The following is a 24,383-nucleotide window of genomic DNA, read 5'->3' as shown; positions in this document are numbered from 1 at the left end:
ATTGAGTATATCCCCACTGCCTTTCCTCTAGAATGAACTCTGGAACATAAATATCCCTTTAACAAAACCATCACTTACTCTCCAAAAACTTCCCTCCTAACATGAAGACTTTTAAATTTGTTATGTCACTGGGTTACTTCAACTGGAAACATATGATTTGCAAACTATAGGTATGGCCATGGAAAGTCCTTTATTCTCTCCCTTGGCTTATTATTATCTAAACAACCTATAGAATGCACTGTTTCTGCCTTTCATTCCCTCCATTTTCTCCTTGGATAATTACTATCCAAACCATCTGGAAGATGCACCGTTTTCTACCTTTCATTCTCGATCTTCCTCTTGTATGCACTATACAGACTATGTATTTGTATCTGGCCTCATTCTGAAAATGAATTAACCGTATTTTTAAATCAACAGTCTATATCCATGAATTCAGTTCTCAATAGTAAAGAAAAGTTCTGGGAGTTTGCCATTTATTACAGCATATGGTATAATGCATACTGAGCCTCTATAGCTCAGTCAGTATAGACAAAGCCCTTTGGTCGGAAAGACCTGAGTTCGATTCCCGTCCAAGTTTGGAGGAACTTTTATCTGGTCTCTTTCGACTAAAGGTAAGTTAGCCAGTCTCATACGAAGGTAGAGGGTTTTTTCTCCCAGAAACTCAGGTTTTTCGTCCCTCAGAACAGACAAACTGGCTCATGAACACTCGCTGCTACAGTCAAAAATACATCCCCACCCCCAGTGGCAGACTGGTGAGGATTGTACTAACAAATTCGCATCAATGTAACATGCAGACCCTGCATTGGAATTAGGATAAACATGCAGAGGAAGAAGACGGTATAATGAATACCAATGCTGTTTTTAAGAGATACTTGTGCCATAAGAGGTTTCTTTGATTAACAGGAAAAACACAAGGTATTAAGTTATAATATTTTAATTATAACTTAAATTATAATATTATAATCCTTGTGATTCTGATAACAACTGGCTGGAGGATAATTTTGGACAGACTGGCCATTCAGTTGAGAAAAAAGAATTAATGAGCATCAATACTAAATTTGATATCTTAAATCTCAGAAGTCAGAACTCACACAACATAGTATTCGTTGAAAATGGTATCGTTGAAAGCCTGCTTCACAGAGTAGTTTTAAATATTTTTCTGCTCAAGGAAAGTTTAGAAGCTTTATTACACTATCCAAATTTAAATCTGAATGATTTGAATTTGGATAGTGTAATACTTTTTCTCAAACCCATTTTGATAACATTCCCTTCAACTGTTATAACCTAACTCATTATCTTGCCTACTCAAAGAAACGATGACAAAAACAAATAAAACTTAACTTATAAAATTAAAGTAACCAAGGAATTCTGAAATACAGTAGCCCCCCCCCACACACACACTCATCCGCAGGGTTTGGTTTCATCATCTTCTATAGATACCTGAAACGTGGATAGTAGCGAACCACAGATTTTTGCACATATGTAGCAAATTTGAAGCAGGAAATTATTAGTAAATTGACTTAGTCTCACGCACTAGAACTGTAAGGTTCTTCAGTGAATATGTTATACAGTTAATATATAATGTATACACTAAATTGTATGGCTTAAAGGTTGGTCAATTGGTAGAGCTTCTGCTACTAATGGCTCAGTTAAGTAAGTTTGAGCGCGGTTAGTAGTTGGAAGGGGACCAATCGTTCGATGCTGTTAGCACACTCTCCCTCAATGAGTCCTTGGACTCCTTGGAGGTGTCAAATAATAATAATAATAATATAATAATAAAATTATTTTTTTTATTAAATGAGGTCATTTCTAGACTACTACTTCACCTGTATTATCCAGGGATGCTATCTACCACATTTGGGCACACATTCCATTGCTCCTCGATAATAATATTACATATTTATTTAAAATTATCATGAAACAATTTTTACATCTTTAGAGTCTACAAGGAGTAATGGAATGCGTGTCCAAATGTGGTAGAAAGCACCCCTGAGTAGTACAGGTGAAGTGGCAAACCAAAAAAAATTGCCTCATTCAATAAAACTTCGTCTTTAGACAAATAAAATTTAACTCACATAATAATTATGTAGAATGAAATGAGAAAATATGCTAATGAAAATGTAATTGTTAATAAAATCTTAACATTTTTATTCTTATTAGGAGGAATCAACAGAGATCAAAACAACTCGTTGTGTTCAGCTACATATTTATTCATCTTCTGAATCTTTGGCAGTCGGCTGCTTGCTTGCCTACTGAGCAAATGATGTGGACAGCTGAGGATCATTGATAGTAGAAGCTTTGCCGACTTTTTTAAAAAACATTGTTATATGTATTTAAGTTAAGGGATATTACATCTCATATTGTTTCATAGCCGAATAAGAAACTCAAAGAGTTTCATGCCGAATATAGTAAATATATATATAAAGTTCGGCGAGTCCAAGCGTAAGCAAATACCTGGATAGTGTTACAACTGACCCTTTAGGGAGTGCAACACTGAGGCAACTCATGGTAAGGGTGGAGCAAGCTCCAATCACTATTCTTGATATTTCCCCATAATGTGAAACCCAGCTCCTAGGAGCTGTGTTACTGTTCTACATTATGAGTGAGAGAAGGTCACTACCCAGACTGGTTTCAACCTTTATTGAGGTCTCATCAGCGAGTAGGTAGACCTAGAAATACCAAGTTTGTAGCAAACAGAACTTACATATACCTTACTATGAGAATTGCCAAGAAGGTGTCCTAATAAATTATTAATTATATGAAGAGCCAAAGGCTTCAATTCAGCGACATAAACTTATTTAAGTTAAGGGATATTACATCCCATATTGTTTCATAGCCGAATAAGAAACTCAAAGAGTTTCATGCCGAATATAGTAAATATATATAATGTTTGGCAAGTCCAAGCGTAAGCAAATACCTGGATATGGTATGTCGCCGAATTGAAGCCTTTGGCTCTTCATATAATTAATAATTTATTAGGACACCTTCTTGGCAATTCTCATAGTAGGGTATGTGTAAGTTCTGTTTGCTACAAACTTGGTATTTCTAGGTCTACCTACTCACTGATGAGACCTCAATAAAGGTTGAAACCAGTCTGGGTAGTGACCTTCTCTCACTCATAATGTAGAACAGTAATACAGCTCCTAGGAGCTGGGTTTCACATTATGGGGAAATATCAAGAATAGTGATTGGAGCTTGCTCCACCCTTACCATGAGTTGCCTCAGTGTTGCACTCCCTAAAGGGTCAGTTGTAACACTATCCAGGTATTTGCTTACGCTTGGACTTGCCGAACTTTATATATATTTACTATATTCGGCATGAAACTCTTAGTTTCTTATTCGTTTCTTAGTTTCTTAATTTCTTAATTTCTATGAAACAATATGGGATGTAATATCCCTTAACTTAAATAAGTTTATGTCGCTGAAGTGAAGCCTTTGGCTCTTCATATAATTAATAATTTATTAGAGGAGCTAATAATCACAAACTTATTAGAGGAGCTAATAATCACAAACACATGGTTTAAGCTACCACCTCGAAGATTGTATACTTGGCGATCACCACAGGATAATAATGGGAATATAGTCAGAAACCAAATTGATTACTTACTAATTAATCAACGATTTCGAAGTTCTATAAAGAGTACAAAAACCTATCCTAGTGCAGATATTGCTTCTGATCATAACCTACTGGTGGCAGAGTTACAACTTAGACTGAAAGCTATGCTTAAGAAACTTCGACAAAAAAGGTTTGATTTGGGAAAATTAAAAAACACAGAGATAAGAAACAAATTGAGTCAAGATCTGATTCAAGAGCTAGCACTTATCAAGAATGATGACATCATGAGGGTTGATGAATCGTGGGACAAATTGAAATCTGTCTTCATAGAGAAATGTACCAATACCTTATGTCCTAATAGAGCAGTAAAAAAGAAAGATTGGATGACTGATGAAATTCTCTCTCTCATGGATCAACGCAGATCATATAAAAATCATAATCCAACAAAATATACAGAGGTTCAGAAAATTATTAAACACATGATCAAAAAAGCAAAAGAAATCTGGATGAATGAAAAATGTAAAGAAATAGAAATTCTACAGGAAAAACATGACAATTTTAATCTACACAAAAAGATGAAAGAGACCTCAGGCATATATAAGAAAAAACAATTCTGTATCCTTCGAAACAAAAAGGGAGAAATTATATCCAAAAAGGATGACAAAATACAAGAATGGGTGAAATATATAGAAGAACTCTTTACTGATGACAGACAGAACCCAGAAAATACTTATGAACATATGGAAGGTCCATGCATTCTAAAATCAGAGGTAGAATGTGCATTGAACTCAGCTAAAAATGGCAGAAATAGTAAAGTTATTAGAAGGTGACAACATTAACATATTAGTAAAGCTATTTAATAAGATCTACGATACAGGCATAATCCCTCAAGACTGGTTACAGTCGACCTTCATCATGCTACCTAAAAAAGTAAATGCAAAAACTTGTAATGACTATAGAATGATCAGCCTAATGAGTCACGTTCTCAAAATGTTTCTGAAAATAATTCAAAAAAGAATATACAGAAAATGTGAAGACACCATTAGTGATACCCAATTCGGCTTTAGAAACGGCTTGGGAACAAGAGAGGCCCTTTTCTGTTCTCAGATCTTATTTCAAAAATGTATTGACCAAAACAAGGTAATATTCATTTGCTTCATCGACTTCGAGAAAGCATTTGACAAAGTCCAACATGCTAAAATGATTGTACTATTAAAAAGAATTGGATTAGATGGTAAAGACATCAGGATCATTGAAAACTTATATTGGAACCAAAAGGCATCTGTTCAAGTTGATGACATTATTACAGACTCCATTAACATCAAACGAGGAGTAAAGCAAGGATGTGTGCTATCACCTCTTCTTTTTAACATCTACTCAGGAGCCATATTTCAAAAAGTCTTGGAAGGAAGAAAGGAAGGGATTAGTGTAAATGGTGAAATCATCAGTAACATCCGATATGCCGATGATACAGCTCTTCTGGCTGACAATATTCAGGATCTTCAAAATCTTTTGGAGCTAATAAATGCAGAGAGTGAAAAAATGGGATTAAAAATAAATATCACCAAAACTAAATTCATGGTCATAAGTAAGAAACCAATTCTTAATTTAGCACTTTCTTTAAATAGGAAACAAATAGAAAGAGTGACAAAGTTTAAATATCTCGCATGCTGGTTAAATGAAGATTGCAATCCAGAAATGGAAATAAAAGTTAGAATTGAAATGGCAAGAAAAAATTTTCTCTTGATGAAATCAACACTGTGTAACCGCAGTTTAAACTTAGAGCTTAGAGTATGCATGGTTAAATGCTATGTATGGTCTGTACTGCTGTACGGTGCAGAAACTTGGACCTTGAAGACAACATCAATAAAAAGACTTGAAGCCTTTGAAATGTGGTTATACAGACGAATGTTAAAAATCCCATGGACAGCAAAAACGTCCAATCAGGAAGTACTGAAACAAATGGGGAAATCACGTGAACTTTTAGATACCATAAAAAGAAGGAAAACTGCATATCTTGGTCACCTACTTCGTAATGAAAAATATAAGATACTTCAATTGATTATAAAAGGGAAGATAAATGGAAGAAGAGGACAAGGAAGATGAAGAAAATCTTGGCTGGCAGATATCAAACAGTGGACTGGTATGAACTCTGAGAGACTGCTCAGAACAGCTGAGAATCGCTCAAAATTTGCCAAGGTGGCCGCCGACCTCCGATAGGAGATGGCACTCAAAGAAGAAGATTCGGCTATGAAACAATATGGGATGTAATATCCCTTAACTTAAATAAGTTCATGTCGCCGAATTGAAGCCTTTGGCTCTTCATATAATTGTTAAATGTTTTTTTTTTTTTAAAAAAAAAAAAACGTTTTTGCTCCCTTGATGTATACAATTGCATCTGCAATTGTGAATGATTTCCAGTATTCCATGACTCCAACATCAGCAGAAACCTCAACCATTGCACAAATCATATCGAAAACCTGTGAGGCATATGAGGCTTTGAAGCATCTAATGACACATTGAGTGAGTGGCTGAAGCAATGAGGTCATATTAAGTGGGAAGAAAACCACTTGAACATTTTCATCTTCTGTGAACAGTGACTCAGGGCACCCTGGAGTGCTGTCTATTATCAATAAAACTTTAAATGGTAATCCTTCCCTCTCCAAGTATTTTTTCACCTTCGGAATAAAATATCGATGGAACCATTCCGTAAATAATACGCCGAGGACCCACACTTTCGGATTTGATTGCCAAAAAAAACAGGCAGACAACTTTTGTTTTTGTTTTTAGGGGCACGTGGATTCTGTGCTAGGTAAACAAGGCCAGGTTTAATTATATGACCAGCTGCATTACCACAAAGTACCATCAATCTGTCCTTAAATGCTCTAAAGCATGGTGCTTGTTTCACAGTTTTATGGATGTAAGTCTGTTGGGGCATTTTCTTCCAAACGAGGCCAGTTTCATCACAATTAAAAGCTTGCGTAGGATGATAACCTTTCTCTGCAATAATTTTTTTTTAAAATTCTGCTAGGAACAATGCAGCAGCTTTCTCATCAGCCGATGCAGACTCTCCTGTAATTTTTATGTTGTTTAGATTAAACCTAGTTTTGAATCTATGCAAGCCCTTGCTTGCTGTAAATGGCTATTTTTCCTCTTCTGTTTTGTCTTGCTGCCGCATATCTTCTTATAGGATCAATGCTTTTTGTGGTAAAGTGTTACCATCAATAGGAATCCTTTTTCTTGTCATGTCTTCCACCCACAAATTCAAAGCTTTCTCTACCTTGAATAACACCTTATCACACACTGTACTTGTAACTTTTTGCAGATTTGGGTACAATGGAAAGATTGGCACAAATTTTTTCTTTGTTCTTCAACACTTCGCATATTGAAGATTCATTTTTATTATAGATCTTGGCAAAGGTTGCAATTGATTTTTTCTACTTCAATCATATTGATAATCTTTGATTTTTTACTAATACCAAGCACTTCACGTCTTCTCTTTGGTTTTGAAGCCATTTTAAAATTTTTCACAATTCATTTGCTTGAATTTAAACGCAATTTTTAATTGCAATGCCACAATTGACTGCATTCTTCGACAATTCAAGTAAAGCTAAACATGAACAAACATGCACATTTAAGTCCACACACCCAGCAAAACAAGTTTTCAGCCTGCATGTATGCATGTTTCAACTGGCATGGTGCTTGACTGTTTAATGTTTATTTCGAACCGTGGATAAGTGAAACTGTAGATACAGGGGAACCTACTGTACAATTTGCCGTCGTTTAATATATGTTTAATATTTTGTACCTAAACTGTCACCTAGATGGATTGATTGGGGTATGCACTCTTAGCTGGTCAGTTGATGATCCAAAGCAGTTTTTTTTTAAAATTACTAATACCATGGATGGTAAAGAAGGAACTTCACGCTCGACTTGAGCTGCAGAGCTACTGTATTCCTTGGGAAACACATGGTTGGAGACTGATCTGGAGGGCAGCAGCAGAAAGGATGAACAAAGAGGATAAATTTACACTGTAGGGTTGAACTGTAAGAGGGTGTTGATGGACTGATGAAAGTAGGGATTTTGACTAAGTGGAGAATTATTAATGCCGATTCTAATGAACAGTGGCCACAGAAATATATAGACAAGATGCAAGCAGTGAAACTGAATGCCTGTGTAAAAGAGTGGAATGTATTAGTGAGAGATGGGTCATCATTAATCATTTAACCGTTTATTAATCATTAATCAATCATTAACCGTTTTCTATACAGAATCCAGCATTTTTAGGAAGTGCTTGGGGACCCCCCCCCCTTCCCAGATCTGAGAGCAATATTTGTAATATGTTTATGCTAAGAGAGATTTGAGATTAGAGAGTTATCCCAAGAAGGTAAATCTCATCTTGAATGGAGATTTAGGTGTTGTCAAAGGTAAGAATTGAAGAAAAGGGTTATTTTTTGTAAGAAATAAAGAGCTGTATTTTGCTAGAACTGAAATTCATAAGGTTATCCAAACTTCATTGTTGAATGTTTTGAAGATCAGAATCCCTAGAACTATGTAGTGTAAGGAGAATGTAAGTGAGGAGTAGGTTCATTGCATGGAGTGGTTGATGAGTGGAATGCACTGCCTAAGAGTGTGATGAATGCAGACATCTTGAATGAGTTTAAACTACAGTTTGATGAGCTGTGTGTATGTGAAAAAGTATGTATCTTCTCTGAGGATTCTTTTGAATCCATAGAAATCAGGTTATTAATAATAAAACATAAGTTTAAGCTGTGAAAATTCAATAAAATAACATTGCTGAGAAATATTTGTGACCTCAAAGGCTCTCACTTTGATGCATACAGGAGTGATGAATCCGAGGCATCTGACACTGTATCATGCCTAAACCTCATGTCCCTACTCTCGTCTTTCTTTTCTTCTTGCTCCCCCCTCCCACCTAATGCTATTAGAATATTTCAAGAGCTAGGAGTGAATCTTTCCTATTTTTCTTTCTTTTTTTAATCTCTTGCACTAGGAATCTACCTTCTCTCCCAAGTGTTTGCCTTATCTAGTAGACTGAAGCTGCAACAGGCCCAGCAAGCTGGAGTAGATTTATTGAAAGCTAAAAAAGAAAAGGAATCAAAGCCAGATGGATTGTAAGTGACCTGGACCAGAAAGGAAACTGAGAACAGGAACAATCAACATATTGACACTTACAGGTAAAGAGGAGGAATTAGTGGATGTTTTGTTGAAGAGGAAATTAGATGTTTTGGATTTGAGCAAGACAAAATGGAAAAAACAAGGGAGGAAGAATTTAAGAGAAGACTTAGTTTTGCTCTGGAAAGAAGCAAATGACCAATCAAAAATGTGTTGTTATTATCTTTAGTAAAGAAGTAAATGACAGACTCGGTGTGATGGAATTAGTGATAAAATAATGAGGCTTAATTTGAATATATTGGAAAACGAATCTCACTTATCTGGGTACATGCACCACAACAAGGTTTAGATGTGGAGGAAAAAACATTTAAGGAACAGTTGGAAGGTGTTATGCAGAATATGAGTGTAATCAGTTTAGATCTTAATGCGCAGGTTGGAGAGGAAAGAACAGGAGCAGAAAAAAAATTTGGCCCATTTGGTTTTAGTCAAAGAAATGGAGAAGGACAAAGGTTTCTATGCAAAAGTTTTTGCATCAGAAATTATCTTAAAATTGGAAACAGGCTGGTTTCAGAAAAGAAGACAAAGCCACAGAATTATAAGATATGGTAGGGATGATGAGTAAAAATCAGTAATAGATTATTTTATCTTTGATAAAGAATGAAGCAAGGAAGTCATGGACTCAAAGTTTTGCTTTAGATGGAGATCGCATGCATCTTATAACCACTTAAGGTGTAAATGAAAGATAAAAATATGGCAAGAAAATTACAACAGAAAGATGAAGCTATGGATATTGAAAGTAAAGAAAATAATCTGAAGTAAAGGCAAGAATCTGAGATCTGAGTCTAAGATTAGATCCAAGACCCATGAGTTAATTACAGATAATGTAGATGAGGAATAAGGAAAAATTTCAGGATGTAATGATAGGAACAGCAGAAGCAGTGTGTGGAAGAACGGGTGGATGCAGAAAAGGAAAATAAACATGGTGGTGAAATGAGAGAGTTAAAGAAGTAGTCAAATTAAAAAATAAAGCTTTTCAAAAGTTTATGTCAAATAGATCAAAGAATAATCAAATTATGATTATGACTTGTTTATAATCAGAGAAAGATCTATGTAAAAAAAAAGAAATCTTTAAAGAGTAAAATATGAAAAGCTGGGGTGAATTTATACATAAGTTGGAAGATGTTCATAGGAACAAAAAAAAAATGTTATATGGACTTCTGAAGAATAGAAAAAGAAATGGGGAGCCAGGATTTTTAATAAATTGGGATGGAAATTTTGTGACTAGTGAAAGAGAGATTAAGATGATATGGCAATGGCACAGTGAAATAAATATGCTGATGAGAGAGATAAAGGAATAAGTCTGGCAGAGGTTGAAACAAAGGAAGAATGGAAATCTCCTGGAATAGACAGTTTGTCTGTTGAACTAAACAGAGTTTCTGGTAGTACAGTGTTGAGATGGTTATGTGGCATCACTGATCAGGAGAAAGATGATAACTGATGATTGGACCAAGGGAATTATTGTTCCAATATATAAAGGACGTTCAAGAAGGGAGTATAGTAATTATAGAGAAAAAAAACGTTGTGTCACTGTGCAAAAATTTATGACAGGATAAGGCAATGAGAATAAGAGATAAAAAATAGATAGGGCTAAGAGAAAGGCAGTTTGGTTTTTTAGAAAAGGGCTATCAACTCCTGATTGATTTTTGCTGTAAGAGAAATAGAAATGATGGAAAGACAGTGGGAATTTGGATGGAAAAAGCCTGTTTATGGCATTTCTTGATTGGGGTTCAACAGGAAAAAGTTTGGTAAAGTTTGGAAAAGACAGGCATAGAAAAAGAAGAAATAGTCATGATAAACAATATGTATGTTAAACTCTAAGAGATGTGAAGACTAAATTTGGTAGTTTGGAGTGGTTTACTCTTAAAAATGAAGTGTGACAGAAGTGTGTTATCTCCATTGCTGTTCATTGTGGTGATGAAGTGTCCTATATATGGTTAATGACCAAAAAGGAGAAACAGCAATGTTTGCAGATGTGGTGATTTAGGCACATTCAAAAGAGGCACTACAAAAGAAACTGGTCAAATGGAATAGTGTGACACAGAACAGTAGGAAGAATGAGAAAATGGTTTTAAATTGTAGTGGAAATGCAAACATTAAGGGTGTTAAATTCAATGGGAAGGATTTGAAGAGTAACGAAAACTTCAAATATCTGGGAAGTACACTTTCTAGATGGAAGTTCAGACCAGGAGATAATGAAAAGAATTTCACTAGGTCAAACTATTTTTTAACAGTGTAGTTAGTCTAGTTTTGGGACAGTGAGGTCTCACTAAAATGCAAGCTTTTGATTAACAAAAGTTATTTTTGGGCCTCATTTTGACTGATGCAGCAGAGACATGAACAGAATACAAGCAATAGAAATAAAGAATTTTAAGGGGAGAAAAAAAAGGAAACAAAATTAGAAATAATTTAGCGCTAAAAAGGTATTGAAATGTTTATGAACTCTCACTTTACTGAGAGTTCATAATTATTAAGAGATTCAAATTCAGAATAATTAAAAATAATTCAGAAAAAGTTCAAAAATTAAACATCTAACAAGAATGTATGGAATGAAATTTAAGGGAAAGAGACCAGATAAGAGAAGATCTATAAAAGAGAAACCTGAACTGGCAGCATTCAGGAAGGAAGAATTTGGAAGAATAGAAAGAAATGCAGAGATTTAATCCACCTGACCTGACAAATTTCTCTCAAAATAGTTGTACTAAAGAAAGAAGAAATATTTGTTGAAAGTTTTTTCACTTGGTTTTATAAATTAAACAATTTTCAAATTTTAAAACTTTATAAATTAAAGATAAAGTTAAACAGAATGGGCGAAGAAAGATTAGCAAAACACGTGTTCTCTGCCAGGTTGGCAGGAAAACGACCTAGAGGAAGACCAAGATATAGGTGGATTGATTTGGTACAAAGTGTCTTAGATGATAGAAATATAAGATCTGATAATGTTGGAGTCTTGACAAGTAACAGACTGATTTGGAGGAAAATTGTAGATAGGAAGTTAGTAATGATGTAATTTTTTTCATGTAGTACTATCATATCCTGTACACCCCTTGAGGGTACATGGCAGGAATTTGATGATGATGATAAATTAAAGATGCCCAGAAATTATATTCTTGGTTTCATCCTTTATCCAAGTGTCAGCAAGCAAAGTTTGCACATGAAGTAACTTCATGACTGGGCTACTTGTATATAGAGACTAATGACATCAATTGCCTCAGTATCCCATAATGCAATGCACATATCCTTACGGACATCATTATACATGGTCCATAAGGATATGTGCATTATGGAAAGGGCCACTACCCAGACACTTCTGGGTCTGGTTCCCACCCATGAGACCCCAATGAAGGTTGAAACCTGTCTGGGTAGTAGCCCTTCCATAATGCATAGCATTATACATATCTATAAGGATATGTACATTGCATTATATAATACTAAGGCAATTGATGTGAAGTCATTAGCTTCTATATACAAGTAACTCAGTCGTGAAGTTACTTTACATGCAAACTTTGTTTGCTTACACTTGGATAAAGGTTGAAACCAATAATATGATTTTCTTGGCATTTTTAATTTAATTGCATCTGAATGGTTTTGATGTTAGGTGTCTGGAGAGAGAGAGAGAGATTTGTTCACCAAGCATGCTGAAGTGCAAATTCAGATAAACTTAAGCAATTAGGGTGGAAGCAAGTGAGTGTGAGAATGACCAATCTAGATTCTCAAGCAAAAATATTGAATAGGGTGGTCAATTCAGAAAGTAAAGGTGGGTGGGGAACTAAAGGGATGTTGTAATTTCTATATACTAATGCCAGAAGTGTCAGGAATAAGAGGAGGAGTTTTTGGCATTGGTTAGTGCAACCTCGCCAAAAGTTATAAGCATTAGTGCGATTGTCTAACAGCAGCTGATGCAGTTACAAGGATTGAGTTTAGTATTGTTCAGGGAAGACAAAGAAGAGATTTTTCTCTCAGAGGGTGGTGCGTGATTGGAATGATTGCCATTGGATGTGCAAGCAGTGTGAACAAATTCAAGAATAAGTATGATAGCTGGTGTGTGTAGTATGTGGCCTCCCTTGATGAGTCTAACTCCTTGGAGGTCTCTCTTAATAATAATATCACTTTTTGTCTAATGTTTCTGGATTCTGATCTTAATAGAATTGCCAGTCTGCACAAAATAGCAGTCAGCATAAACAGGGTAGTTGATAAACACCAGTTGAGGATAGTGGAAACAATTTACCTTTAGTAGATGTTAAAAAGAAATAAGATAACTTTTATGCTGGTGTAAAAGTAGTGTATAGGTTGTATTTGCAGAGCACCCTATTCATGCAGACTTTGCTATCTTGGGCAGCCTGGTCATTCTACTAAGATCAGAATCCAAGAACATCAAGATTATATAAATTTTCTAGAATCAGAAGGACCCAGGTCATGCTTGGCTTCTCACGTTCCTGAAAAAGGGTTCACTGAGATCAGACAAAGATGTTCCACTACAGCAGACTTAAATTTGATCAACTATTTCTTGAAACAAGTGAAACCCTATATCTTGAAGTTTTGGGAAGTAATTGCCATATTGTTCATAATTTTTTATATTTCATATTTTTTAAAATTAATTTTGAATTAAACAACTGTACCTGGTATCATCAGAACTTAAAGAGTGTTTTCTCCTCTTGTTGCTTACTCAGCTGCAAGTGAGACACATGGAAGTATGCTCGTGCTAATTGATTCAATCTTGTGTTCATATTTTGAATGTTGTAACCAATTCTTGTGCTCCACTCCCCCAAGAATGAATTTTGTGTTACAGTACATGGAATATATAAGAATTTCCATACATGTCTTAAACTGTCTTAAATGGCATAAATGTCTTAAATGACAAATACCTGTTGGATTTCTACTCAAGACATGAGAAGTTATTACTAACACAATGTTCCAACATAAAAATGTGCAAAAAATCACATGGAGAGGGGAGGCAAGGAATAAGAATTACAAATGTAAGAAGTCTCATTGACTATGTTATTGTTAATAATGATGTTTTCTCCCTGGTACAGGACACACTAGAGTGTACAGAGGATTTGAAATTGGAAGTGATCACCATTTAGTCTTGAGAAGGATAAAATTAAATTTCATACTGAAAAGAAGAACATTTAAGAAACTTCTAAAACAAATAAAAGTTGAGCAGCTCTCTCAGATATGAACTGTAGACTAAAATACACAAACATTATTCAAGAAAAAAATAAAAAATTTAAGAACAACAGCCAAATCTTGGCAATTCAGAGGCAAATCCTGAAGAAAACACTGACTGATTCAGCCAGAGAGGCATGTGGTGAGGTTGTCTGCAAGGATAGAAAAATCAGACCTTCATGGTGGACACAGGAAGTTAAAGAGGCAGTGAAGGAAAAGAAGAAAGCATATCAAAAGTTCCTGGCAAATAAGTCAGCTTGTGCTCTTAACAAATACAGAGACAAATGTAATAAAGCTAAACTCTGTGTAAAACTAAATAAACAAAAGTCATCAGAAGACTTTGACAAAAAAACGCAGCAAATAAATATCAGGAAGGTGGCAAAATATTCCAGAGGTCGTTGAAAAAAGCCCAGAAATGGAGGAAAGAGTGCTGTAAAAGGAATTAGAGATGATAAAGGTGACATGAAAACTGGTGAACGAGATATCCTTGATGTATAGAATAATTTCTTCGAAAAATTGCTAAATGAAACAAGCAATGACAGCACATTGGTAAAAAAATACTGACCAGTCATACAATCAGGAATATATATCCATACTTGAAGTAGAAAAAGCCATCAAAAGCCTGAAATGTGGAAAGGAAATAGAGTAGATGATATTCGACCAGAAATGCTCAAGTAAGGAGATATAAAAGTCTTACAGTGTTCTGAACTGCATAGTTCAAAAGGCCTGAACAGAGGGATGAATTCTAGATGATTGGAGTAAAGCTCTCATAGTACCCATATATAAAAAGGTAAATAATACAATGTGAGTATTATAGAGGTATTTCTCTACTGAGTGTTTCTGGTAAGATTTATGCAAGTATACTTGAAAAATGGTTGAGAATTATTGTGGAAAGCTTCGTGAAGAACAAGCTGAATTTAGCCAAATAGAGGCTGTAGGATCAGATTTTCACTTTACAACAAACAGTTGAGAAATCATGGGAATATAACAAAGATTTGCATTTTGGAGATCTGGAAAAGGCATATGACAAGGTGCCAAGGGAGAAGCTATTCAAAACACTACAGCTGTATGGTGTCAATGGGACATTATATCAAACAATACTTAGTCTTTATTTGTGTTGTAGGTCAGCAGTTAGAACTGAAGGAAGCATAGGAAGATGGTTTAATGTTAAATCTGGTGTCATACAAGGATGTACAATATGCCCTCTGTTATTCATTATCTATATCAGGGGTGTTCAACCTGTCGATTGCGATCGACCTCTTGTGTATTCCTCCTTACTTACAAATTTAAGGAGGAACTGAAAACATAAGATTTTATTTATCATTATTTTGTATTATTTTTAATTCGCTTTAAGTGTATTGCTATTGTTTATTTATTTTTCGTTAAAATTGTCAAATCAGTAATTTTCTTATAAGTCCGGTTAAATGAATTAATTTGGATCAGTGGAAGTCAAACAGCGAGCTGAGTGAAATATGATTATAAGCAAAGTGTAAAAACACGACTGAAGCTTAAATATTAATTATTCCGAAGCACATTACATCGATTTTTTACTTAGGTTAAGTCCCATGTGAATATTGTAAAAAAATAAACTTTGTTTGTCTTGGTATAGTTTGTATTAGATGTTTTTGTAAATAACTCTTTTGAAGCTAACTGTATATACTGCTTTAATAAGAATATGTTACAGTGTTAAAAACAAATTCAATGTTTTTGTCACCGAAGCTGTACATGGTGAATTAGAAAGATTGTTATTGAAACTTGTATGTATGAGAAAGGCTTGCAGGCTCTAAGTATAAACATCTCCAAATTCAGTCAGAAAGAGTTCAAACAACTTTCCAATGGCCGGAAACTTACAATCTAAAGAAAGCAGAGGAGAACAAAAGGTGTGCCGAACTTGAAACTTAAGATGAAAGACTCATACCGATTCTTTGGGGAGGTCTAATAAAAAGGGACTGAAGCAAACAGAAGGGGCCCCGGCTCCAGAATTGCTGTCAGAGAGGAGACTGCCCAGTCCAGAGTCGCCGTCAGAGAGACTGCCTGGATACACGTTGCTTGAGAGAGGAGTTTCCCGCTTCCAGAAAGGAGCTTCTCTGTTCGAGACGTCACTAGAGAGAGACTATTTCTAGGCTGCAGGCAAGGTTTCAAACTGCCGAAAGGAAGAGTTCCATTTGCTGGAGAAAAGTTTCCAGGCCAGGTTAATGTTAGATATTCACCAGTGTGTTGCATTTTCATTACAATTTGATGAATCAAACGACTTCACTGATATTGCTCAGTTAATGGTATTTATTCGCATGGTATTTCAAGATTATTCAACTAAAGAACTTTTGAAAATTATACCATTATTGGGAAAGACTAGGGAAGAAGACATTTTTTCGGCATTTGATGAATTGGTGAAACAATACAAACTTCTGCTTTTTAAACTTGTTTAAACTTTTTAAACTTTTTAAAAATGCAATGATAGGTAATAAATCAGACTTCATTTCATTATGTAAAAACGATGACAAATATCCAGATTTTTTAACATACCACTGTATTATTCACCAAGTACTGTGTAGTAAAAGATTAAACATAAAAGATGTTTTGGATATTACATTTAAAATTGTAAATTCTGTTCGAGGAAAAGCCCTGCAACAGCGGTTATTTAAATTACAGGCAGATGATGATAGGGAACTTCTGTTGTACAATAATGTTCGCTGGCTCAGCAGAAGTCAATTTTTAGAAAGATTTCTTGTATTAATTAACGAAATAAAAAAATTTTCTTGATGAAAAAGGAGATATTTATCCACAATTGAGTGATAACAGATGGTTGTTACACTTATCCTTTTTAGTAGATTTCTGTACGAAATTAAGCAATTTAAATTTAGAGTTGCAAGGTAGAGATAAAAATTTAATTGACATGTTAAGTTCAATAAAAACTTTCCAACAATACTTACTTTTATTAAAGAAAAATATAAATGACCGTGAATTTAGACATCTCCCATATTTATTAAAATTTTTTGAACAAAATCAGGAAATGCTTAGCTATGATTTAAAAGAATTTATTCATGAAATAGAATTAGTTCAAGAAGAAATAAATTCAGATTTAAAGATTAATAAAACTGAAACGATTGTACCTTTTATCAATAATCCATTTCAAGAAAACTTGAACATCACAGAAATTTCAAATAAAATTAGTGGGCTGTTTGATATAAACCAAGCTGAAGTAGAACTTGAGATAATAAACATTCAGTACAGTTTACATTTAAAATCAATAAACAATGAAATCATTTGGAAGTATGCACATGAAAAATTCCCAATATTAACTGATATTGCACAAAAAATTCTGTCGTGTTTCAGATCAATATACTTGTCAGAATCTGCTTTTTCAAATATGACCGTCATAAAAAATCAATTAAGAAACCAAATTACAAATGATCATTTGGATGATTGTCTGCGATTGGCCACTTCTTCACATCAACTTGACTATGAAAATATTGCAAGGTCCAAAAAATGCCAAGTTTCGCATTAACTTCTTCTTTTTTTTTTTTTTTTTTTTTTGTTGTACAATAATGTTCGCTGGGTCAGCAGAAGTCAATTTTTAGAAAGATTTCTTGTATTAATTAATGATATAAAAAATTTTCTTGATGAAAAAGGAGATTTGACAACTCCTATAGGTAGAGATGACCTGCTAATGCTTCTGCCTGGTATCTCCACTTGGGACTGGCTCCCACTGAAGAGACCTCAATAAAGGTCGAAGCTAGTCTGGGTTGTGGCCCTTCCCTTAATGCATAACATTAGACATATCCGCAAGGAAATGTGTTTTGCATTATGGGAGATACTGAGATAGGAGTGTTGGTTTCTTGCTCCACCTTTGCAAGGAGTGCCCTGGTGTTGTACCACTTTACCCCAGTCCTGAAGATACTTTCAGGCGCAAACTTTGTTTGCTCACACTTGGATAAAGGATTAAACTAAATTTATTATATGTTGTTTATTATTTTAACGGTATAATAGAACACAGAAACTAAGTAAATAATTAATTTATTGACTTGATGCTGATATTTCGCTGGTATTATAACCAGCATCTTCAGAGCACAAAAACACTGTTTGTCACAATACGCGAGACTAAAACAACATGATGTACTTAACCAAAATTGTAGCCGCAACACAAAGACTAGAGTCCTGATTTTGGCACCCTCTATCTGAAAGTACATCATGTTGTTTTAGTCTCGCGTATTGTGACAAACAGTGTTTTTGTGCTCTGAAGATGCTGGTTATAATACCAGCGAAATATCAGCATCAAGTCAATAAATTAATTATTTACTTAGTTTCTGTGTTCTATTATACCGTTAAAATAATAAACAACATGTTCGACGAACACATAAGTCTGTCCACACGTTTAAATTTATTATACTCTAACCAAGTGAAAAATAAACTTTCAATAACTTTTTTTTTTTTTAAATCAACCAGTATTTCCTGTAACTTGAGTTTGTAATCAATCTGTTGTTTTTTCTAACTTTGGTTTTCCAAAATAGAGAAATAAATATTTTATTCCAATATATTTTTTTTTTGTTGTATTAAAATATTTGTTGTATTAAAATAATTAAAAGTAATAAATAAAATTTTTAATACACAAATAAAGTTTTTAGTTGTGTATTTTGTTTAGTTGTTTATTTGTGTGTAATCAGATATCAGGTTGGGGGAATGCGATCTATATAAGAGAGTAGATTGCAGAATAACTTTTTATAGAAAAGTAGCTCGCATAGTAAAAAAGGTTGAACACCACTGATCTATATGAACCACATTATGAACGAAAGTGGTAAAAACCTGATATCAAAATTCGAGATGTTAATCAACTCTTTGCTTTATGTGGATGATGTTATACTTCTAAATAAATCTGCCACAAGTCAGCAAGATTCCCTAACTAAATTGAATAACTGTTGTCATAGATATGGTATGAAGGTCAGCAATAACAAGACAAAGACAATGAAAATAGACAGAAGCATTGAAAATATTAACTGCATTACGAATGGAGAACCTATAGAACAAGTAAAACATTAGTTTTACTTGTTCAATAGGTTGTTACTTGTTTTACTTAGGCACAATTTTTAGTGAAGATGGCAATTTAAATATGGAAATAAACAACGGAATCAACAAAGTTGGTGTGGTAGGAAGTCAACTGAATAAATTTATATGGAATAAGAGAGAAATTAATCAACACATTAAATAAGCTGTGTACAAGACAATGTTCAAATCAATTTTAACTTATGGATCTGAGAGCTGGGTTAGAAATAAAACACTTGACCAAAGACCACAGATATGAGTCCTGAGAAAGATTAGAGGCATGAACAGATGGCATCAATGGCAATATCATATCAAAAATGAAGATATTAGGAAAGAAGTTGACATTGTTAGCATCCAGGAATGTGTTAGCAGAGCTAATCTCAGGTGGTATGGTCACTTAAAATAGCAGAGGAAAGATTAACAAAACAATTGTTCTCTGCCAGGTTGGCAGGAAACAGACCCAGAAGAAGACCAAGATAAAGGTGGACTGATACAGAGGAAAAGTGGCTTAGAAGATTCTTGTATTAGATATATAGAAGTTGCCTATTTTTCCAAGAACTGTAAGAAAATGGTTTACCTGTTACGTGGAACACTACTTTATGCATGTTAAAACCAGAGAGTAATATAGTTGGGGATGATTCGTCCATATCTTGTAAATTGGTTCACGTAATAACAAGGTGGCTGCTGAACATTTTGAGTTAGGGCTGTATGACATCTGTGAGAGTGGATGGGATGAAGCAGCTTGTAACATTTGGTGGCCCAGTAAATGGGAATATGGCAACTTTGGCTGATCAGGCAGCACGACTTTTGGATTTCAATCAAAAAGTTGATATTAACCTATTAGACAATGTAGAAAAGAATAACATGTAAGAAAGTTTTAAAGCGAATAAAAGTTGAGCAGCTCTCAGATGTAAACTGTAGACTAAAATACAGAAATATTATTGAAAAGAAAATGAAAGAGTTTGAGAACAGGAATCAAACCTTGGAGATTCAGTGGCAAACTCTGAAGGAAACATTGATTGATTCTGCCAGAGAGGCATGTGGTGAGGTTGTGTGCAAAGATAAAAAAATCAGAACTCCCTGGTGGACACAGGAAGTTAAAGAGGCAGTGAAGGAAAAGAAGAAAGCATATCAAAAGTTCCTGGCAAATAAGTCAGCTTTTACTCTTACAGAATACAGAGACAAATGTAAGAAAGCTAAACAGTGTGTAAAACTAGCTAAACAAAAGTCATGGGAGGACTTTGGCAAGAATATAGAAAATAAATATCAAGAAGGTGGCAAAATATTCTGGAGGTTGTTGAAGAAGCTTAGGAATGGAGGAAAGAGTGCTGTAAAAGGAATTAGAGATGATAAAGGTGAAATGAAAACAGGAGAAAAAGATATCCTTAAAGTATGGAGTAATTACTTTGAAAAACTGCTAAATGAAACAAGCAGTGATGACAGCACAGTGATAAAAAACACTGAACTGTGGCTGCAGTTCAGTGTTTTAGTGGCTGCACTGCATAGTTCAGAAAGCCTGGACAGAGGGACAAATTCCCGATGATTGGAGTAGAGCTCTCATAGTACCCATATATAAAAAGGGAAATAAAACTGAATGTGAGAATTACAGAGGTATTTCCCTACTGAGTGTTCCTGGCAAGATCTATGCAAGTATACTTGAGAAATGGTTGAGAAGAATTGTGGAAGAAAAGCTTGGTGAAGAACAAGCTGGATTCAGGCCAAATAGAGGCTGTCAGGATCAGATCTTCACTTTACGACAAATAGTCGAGAAAGCATGGGAATATAACATAGATCTGTATTTAAGTTTTGTCGATTTGGAAAAGGCATATGACAAGGTGCCAAGAGAGAAGCTATTCAAAACGCTGCAGTTATATGGTGTCAATGGGGCATTATATCAAGCAATACTTAGTCTTTATTTGAGTTGTGAGTCAGCAGTTAGAATTGAAGGAAGTACAGGAAGATGGTTTAATGTTAAATCTGGTGTGAGACAAGGATGTACATTATCCCCTCTGTTATTCATTATCTATATGGATCACATTATGAAGGAATGTGGTATTAAACCTGATATCAAAATTGGAGATGTTAATGTCAGCTCTTTGCTTTATGCGGATGATGTTATACTTCTAAATAAATCTGCTACAAGTCTGCAAGATTCTCTGACTAAATTGAATAGCTGTTGTAATAGATATGGTATGAAGGTCAGCAATAAAAAGACAAAGACAATGAAAATAGGCAGAATCATTGAAAATGTCAACTGTGTTGTGAATGGAGAACCTGTGGAACAAGTAAAACATTTCAGCTACTTAGGCACAATTTTTACTGAAGATGGTAAACTAAATATAGAAATAGACAACAGAATCAGCAAAGCTGGTATCGTGGGAAGTCAATTGAATAAATTCATGTGGAATAAGAAAGAAATTAGTCGGAACACTAAATTAGCTGTATACAAGACTGTGTTCAAACCAATTTTAACTTATGGATCTGAGAGCTGGGTCAGAAGTAAAACACTTGACCAAAGACTAGAGACCGCAGATATGAGAGTCCTGAGAAAGATTAGAGGCGTGAACAGATGGCGTCAATGGCAATATCATATTAAAAATGAGGATATTAGGAAAGAACTTGACATTGTCAGCATCCAGGAATGCGTTAGCAGAGCTAATCTCAGATGGTATGGTCACTTAAATAGAATGGGAGAGGAAAGATTAGCAAAACAAGTGTTCTCTGCCAGGTTGGCAGGAAAACGACCCAGAGGAAGACCAAGATATAGGTGGATTGATACGGTACAAAGTGCCTTAGACGATAGAAATATAAGATCTGATAATGTTGGAGTCTTGACAAGTAACAGACTGATTTGGAGGAAAATTGTAGATAGGAAGTTAGTAATGATGTAATTTTTTGATGTAGTACTGTCATATCCTGTACACCCCTTGAGGGTACATGGCAGGAATTTGATGATGATGACAATGTAGTCAATTGTATGTATACAGGAGAGGGACCTCAGCAAAGGATTGCACAAGAAGTGTTAACAACCCTTAAAGAACATCCTGATGCCTGGACTCGAGTTGATACAATTTTAGAATTTTCTAAAAATCAACAGACAAAATATTATGCCTTGCAGATACTTGAAAATGTTATTAAAACAAGATGGAAAGTACTACCCAGGAATCAGTGTGAAGGTATTAAGAAGTACATAGTGGGTTTAATAATTAAGACATCATCGGATCCAGAAAGTCTGGAAAGGGAAAAAATATACTTAAATAAATTAAACATGATACTTGTACAGATATTAAAGAGAGAGTGGCCAAAAAACTGGCCTAGCTTTATTAGTGACATTGTTGGTGCAAGTAAAACAAATGAAAGCCTTTGTCAAAATAATATGAATATCCTAAAATTATTGAGTGAAGAAGTATTTGATTTTTCAAGTGGTCAGATGACACAAGCCAAAGCAAAACACCTAAAGGATACTATGTGTAATGAATTTTCTCAGATCTTCCAGCTCTGCCAGTTTGTCATGGAAAACTCTCAAAATGCTCTCCTTGTCCATGCAACATTAGAAACCCTCTTAAGGTCTTTGAATTGGATTCCTTTAGGGTATATCTTTGAAACTAAATTGATTAGCACATTAATATACAAATTCCTGAATGTTCCAATGTTCAGAAATGTGACATTGAAATGTCTAACTGAAATAGCTGGAGTAAATGCTTCCCATTATGATGAAATGTTTGTGTTACTGTTCACTCAGACTATGGCTCAACTTGAACAGATGCTGCCACCTACAACCAATATCAAAGATGCATATTCAGTAGGCCAAGATGAGGAACAAAAATTTATTCAGAATTTAAGTCTTTTCCTTTGTACGTTTCTGAAAGAGCATGGAAATCTTATTGAGAAAAGGTCAGAATTACATGAAAACTTGCTTGCTGCGCTACATTATTTGCTTCTTATATCAGAAGTAGAAGAAGTAGAAATTTTTAAAATTTGCTTGGAATATTGGAATGCATTGGCAGCTGAACTCTATAGAGAGAGTCCTTTTAGTAGTGTTCCGACTTGTCTGATTCCACCAAGAGGTCCTAATTCTGTAGTTCCTTTAAGAAGACAGCTTTATCAACCAGTTTTGACCAAGCTCAGATACATTATGATTGGCCGCATGGCTAAGCCAGAAGAAGTTTTAATTGTTGAAAATGAACAGGGGGAAGTTGTTAGGGAATTTATGAAGGACACAGATTCAATTCAGTTGTATAAAAATATGAGAGAAACATTAGTATATCTTACTCATTTGGATTATGTGGATACTGAGAGAATTATGACTGAAAAATTACACAATCAAGTTAACGGAACAGAATGGTCCTGGAAAAATCTAAATACATTATGCTGGGCAATTGGTTCAATTAGTGGTGCTATGCATGAAGAAGATGAAAAAAGATTTCTAGTCACTGTAATTAAGGATCTCTTGGGATTATGTGAACAGAAGCGTGGAAAGGACAACAAAGCTATTATAGCATCAAATATCATGTATGTTGTTGGTCAGTATCCAAGGTTTTTGAGGGCTCATTGGAAGTTTCTAAAAACTGTTGTTAATAAGTTATTTGAATTTATGCATGAAACACATGATGGTGTTCAAGATATGGCTTGCGATACATTTATTAAAATAGCACAGAAATGTAGGCGGCATTTTGTACAGGTTCAAGTTGGAGAAGTAATGTAAAAAAAATTTTTAAGGTAGGGTTGGGGCTAATGGGGGTCTTAAATTCATGTACACTAATACTAGGAGTATTAGGAACAAGAAGGAAGAGTTTTTGGCCATGGTTGGCACTTCCAGACCACAGGTTATAGGTATTAGTGAAACATGGCTGACTGTAGATGATATAACTAGTGGGATTGAATGTGATGGGTATAGTGTGTTCAGGAATGACAGAGAGAATAAAATGGGGGGAGGAGTATTGTTGATGATAGCTGATGAGCTCCAGCCAAGGAGAATAGAAGTTGAATTGCAGGATAGAGAAAAGAGCACATTTGAGGCCATTTGGTGTGAGATTGTGGCTAGCAGAACTAAATATACAATTGGGTGCTGCTATAGACCAGGTGATGGAAAAGATGGTGGTGACAGTATGCACAAGCAAATAGAAGAAATGGGTGGAAGGAGGGTGATTATTATGGGAGATTTCAACTATGGTCGCATTGATTGGAGTGAGGAGAGGACACACGGGAGGAAGGAACTGGATTTTATGCGGTTATTAAGGGATAACTATCTGCGACAGCATGTAATGGAAAATACTAGGGGTCAGAGAGTGCTTGACCTAGTAATTACATCTGAGGATTTGGCTGTAACAAATATGACCACATTGCCACCAATCGGTGAGAGTGATCATAGGGTCTTAACTTGGGAGGTGGCTAAAGGTGTAGAATTTTCAATTAAGACAGGGTACATGTG

The 24,383-nt window shown here is 34.9% G+C and overlaps 1 protein-coding gene and 1 pseudogene across 3 annotated transcripts in view; one reads left to right on the top strand and one right to left on the bottom strand.

Moving 5' to 3' along the window:
* LOC150109810 (filamin A-interacting protein 1-like) overlaps positions 1 to 24,383 on the bottom strand; it is a 238,930-nt gene that overhangs the window by 170,415 nt on the left and 44,132 nt on the right. The window lies entirely within an intron of this gene.
* LOC150109811 (exportin-1 pseudogene) lies at positions 21,924 to 23,657 on the top strand (annotated as a pseudogene).

Source organism: Typopeltis vanoorti, chromosome 1, assembly GCF_054136105.1.
Source record: "Typopeltis vanoorti isolate ZY-2024b chromosome 1, IOZ_Tvanoo_1.0, whole genome shotgun sequence".
Classification (NCBI taxonomy): Eukaryota; Metazoa; Arthropoda; class Arachnida; order Uropygi; family Thelyphonidae; genus Typopeltis; species Typopeltis vanoorti.
Note: the sequence above shows the minus strand (reverse complement) of the source record. Positions and strands in the feature narration are given on the sequence as shown.